Here is a 4,325-nt window from a genome sequence, read left to right as displayed (position 1 = left end):
CATCTGTTTAAAAGTAACCACAATTGCCCCCTGAAAAAGAGGGGAAGACAGTTGGAACAGCTTTCAAAAGAAATGTGGAAAGCACAATGTGGGACAGGTTAAATAAGCAATATAAAAGGGGAATAGACCTCAGTATCTCCCAGGAAAGGACAAAGGGAAGGTCTTTAAAGCAGTCTAGTCTCATCTAAACTTGATTTCTGCAACTTGGATGGGTTCTGCCTGTCTTTGGAATTTTATCCTGGGCTCCTCAGAGCATGTTTCTGACAGTACTCATCTCAAACCACAATGGTAAAATTAATCATATAAACTCTGACTAGGACTTGGTTCTGGTTCAAACCTTTGCCATTATCCATGGTCCTAGTCTTTAATGCTTTCTATATCTCCTTTGCTTGGTTTGGCTTCCACCTCTCTTACTCTCATGTCTCACTTCAAGGTCAATTCCCAAAGAACCCTGGAGTTTTTGCCCTCAGGAAAACTGTTAAGCCCTTTTAGCTCTTAAAGGATGCTAGGGGAAATGGGAAATGCCTGCTAGCAGGTAGTCCTCCTTTCCTCTCTTCTTGCCTTTTGACAGAGCTACACAAACACACAGTTTCTCCATTAAAATGTAATTGCCTTGAAGGTAGAAATATAATTAAATTTTTTTTATTTATATCTCTGAGACTTTAAAAAGTGTTTGGTATATAGCTGATTGAGTGATTAGATGAAAGAACTATGGCTGTTTAGCCTAGAGAGGCAAGACTGGAGGCAAAGATCAATACTGCCATTTACAAATACCTAAAAGATTGTAATAAAGAATTATAAGTATTCTGTGTCTCTTTTAAGTTCAGAATTAATATCAATAGTTTGAAATTGGGAGTAAGCTAGAGGGATTTTTATCACAATCTTGGAAAGAGGCATTAAAACTGTTGAATAATGGAATGGAAGTGAAATTTCCTATAAAAGGAATCATATGAGCAGAAAGAAACTAAATGACTATTTTACAGAGATGCTACCAAGGTAATTGCTACATGGAGAAATGTTAGACTAATAGCCATTAAAGATCCTTCCAAATTGAGTCAGAAATTCTATGATTGTTATGCATTAAGAGAAGCTTTTTGCTCTTGGGCCAAGGGACTCAGTCTTTAAAACTACTGGCTTCAGCTCTTCTCTGAACTAGCCCTCTTGGCTACAACTATTCAAGATGTTTGAGAAAGTACAGCATAGAGAATTTTGTCTTCATAACAGCAAATACCTAGCTTATGCTCTTGATTGCCAACACCTTTTATTTCAATAAGGAAATGAAGAAGCTTTGTGAAGTCATTTCCAATGCTTCTGATGCCCTGGACAAGTTCCACTATGACAGCCTGACAGATCTTTCCAAATTGGACAGTGGTAAAGCAATGCAGATTGACATTATCTGCAACCCTCAGGAGTATGCTCTGTCTTTAGTGACCATTGGCATGAGAAAAAGCTGATTTGATCAATGACTTAGGAACCTTTGCCAAATCTGCACCAAGATTTTCATGGAGGCTTTGTAAGCTGGAGCAGATGTCTTCATGACTGGTCAGTTTGCTGAGGGTTCCTATTCTGCTAACTTGGTGGCAGAGAAGGTAGTTGTCATCACAAAGCATAATGATGATTAACATATATGCCTGGGAGTCTTCCACTGGTGAATCATTCATAGTTCATCTTACCATGGTGAGCCCATTGGCAGGGGCACCAAAGTGATCTTATATCTGAAAGAAGACCAGACAAAGTATCTAGAAAAAGGTGGGTCCAGGAGGTTGGAAGGAAGCACCCACAGTTCATTGGCTATAACATCACATTTTCTTCGGCAAAAAGAACAAAAGAAGGAAATCAGTGAGGATGAGACAACGAAGACAAAAAGAAGAGCTAGCTAAAGATGAGAAGAAACCAAAGACTGAAAATATAGAATCTGATGAAGAAGATGAAGGCAAAGACAACAAGAAGAAATCGAAGAAGATCAAGAAGTACACTGATCAGAAAGAGCTGAACAAAACTAAAAGACCAAACTCATAGGGACACACAACTCTGATGATTATAGCAAATTTTATAAGAGCTTCACCAATGATTAGGAAGATCAATTGGCAGTATAAACACTTCTCTGTGGAAAGTCAGCTGGAATTTTGAGCTCTGCTCTTCATCCACTGCTGAACTCCCTTTGACCTCTTTGAAAACAAAAAGAACAATGTCAAGCTATGTGAGAAGTGTATGTTCATCATGGTCAATTGTGATAAGCATATTATGTACCTTAATTTTATCAGAGCTGTGATAAACTCTGAGGATCTGTCCTCAACATTTCAAGAGAGATGCTGCAACAGAGTAGGACCTTGAAGATCATCCATAACAAAATAGCTAAGGAATATATAAAGCACTTCTCTGAAGTGACAGAATACAAAGAGAATTATAAAAAAGAGTTCCATGAGACCTTTTGAAAAATCTAAAGCTTGGAATCCATGAGGACTCAAACAGCATGTGTTGTATATCTGAAGTATTATGTTATCACACAAATTAGTCAAGAGATGAGATAACTTCCTAGTCTGAATGTGTCTAGAATGAGGAAAACCCAAAGATGCTTCTACAGTATTACTAGTGAGATCAAAGAACAAGGGGTCAGTTGTGCTTTTTTGGAATGAACACAGAAATATGGTTTTGAGGTAGCAGGCCTGATAGAACCCATTGATGAGTACTGCATACAGCAGCTAAAATAATTTGATGAAAAGGAAGAGCAAGATAAAATTTGAGAACTTGTGAAAGCTAATGAAGGAAATTTTGGATAAGAAGGTTGAGAGGGTGATAATCTCCAATTTATCCTGGTATACTGTGACAAATAACTATAGCTGGACAGCCAACATGGAACACATCATGAAGATACAGGTATTGAGATCCACAATGGATTACATGATGGTCAATAAGAACCTGGAGATAAACTCAAATCATCCCATTGTGGAGACTCTCAGGTAGAAGACTGAGGATGACAAAAATGACAAGACTTTAAAAGACTTGGTGGTGCTGCTTTTTGAGACATCTCTGTTGTCCTTGGTCTTCTCCCTTGAAGATTCCTAGACTCACTGAAATTGAATTTACCACATGATTAAGCTAGATCTTAGCAGTGATGAGATGAGGTGATAGCAGAAGAATACAATGCTATTGTTCCTGATGAGATCCCCCCAACTTGAAGGAGATGAACATGCATCTTTCATAGAAGAGGTGGATTAGACAAACCTTTACATCAGATCCCACACAATTCACTGTGTTTTCACACAGCAGGGGTAGAAGTCCTATCTGTCCTGTCTCTATGTGTCAATGTCTAGTGTTTTATCCTCCTTCTGTTTTCCAATATATACAAGGGTCCCTGTTTTTCTTCTCCTAATATGGGAAATGGGATGTTGTATATTATGAACTATTTGTTTATTTTGTTCTGAAATTAAAGTATGTGGAATAAAGAGAATGCTGTTTTTTTTTACATACCCCAATGCACTCACAAAGAGAATGCTTTTGCTAGAGATATCTAAATTATGGTATAGTAGAGAACCATCCTCTGAGTCAGGGTAATGTGGGTTTAATTCTGACTCTTATGGGTGGGATTACAGCACTGAGAATTAGAAGGGATTTCACTAACATCTAGTTGTTAGCATAATGGACAAATGGTCTTCCAGTTCTACTCAAAGGCTTCTGATGGAGGGAAAGGAGTTATCGTCTCTCTAGGCAAATTCTTCCATTTCTAGATAACACTAATTTTTAGGAAACTTTACTTGTCATCAAGCCTCCATATGCATATTTGCAACTTTAACCATTGTTCTTTGGACTTTCTAGGACCAAGCAAAACAAATATAATCCCCTCTCTGAAAAATAAAAAACTTGAAGAGAATCAACTTATCTCCCTGAGACTTTTTTCCTTTAGGTTAAACTCAGTTTCTTCAACTAATCTGCATATTTACTGAATCCAAGTTCCTTCGCTGTCCTGGTTGCCCTCCTCTGAATACTCTCTATTTTAAGCAGCTGTGTCCAGAATGGAACATAATATTTCAGATAAGGTTTGAAAAGGAGAGCATACAATTCAAGGAATTCTGAGCTTCCTATTTCTGGAAACTATATCCCTCCTAATTCAGTCCAAGACTACATTAACTTTTTTTTGGTTTCCACATCATGTTGTTCATCTAGGTTGATTATTTGGTTCACTAATGATCTCAGATTTTTTTTTCCAGAACAGTTGTTGTTCATCTATAACTCTCCTATTTTATTTGATAGAACTAATTTTCTTTTGATGCAAGTTCAAGGTTTTACATTTATCTCTAAAGCACTTAATTTTATTAAGATTTAGT

At 37.2% G+C, this 4,325-nt stretch overlaps 1 pseudogene; it reads left to right on the top strand.

Annotated features, from left to right (window-relative positions):
• The first annotated feature begins 1,238 nt into the window (after positions 1-1,238).
• On the top strand, positions 1,239-3,219 carry LOC141518551 (heat shock protein HSP 90-beta pseudogene; annotated as a pseudogene).
• Positions 3,220-4,325: the final 1,106 nt, after the last annotated feature.

This window comes from Macrotis lagotis, chromosome 1, assembly GCF_037893015.1.
Source record: "Macrotis lagotis isolate mMagLag1 chromosome 1, bilby.v1.9.chrom.fasta, whole genome shotgun sequence".
Taxonomy (NCBI): domain Eukaryota; kingdom Metazoa; phylum Chordata; class Mammalia; order Peramelemorphia; family Peramelidae; genus Macrotis; species Macrotis lagotis.
The sequence above is the reverse complement of the archived record's forward strand: the minus strand, read 5'-3'. Positions and strand labels throughout refer to the sequence as shown.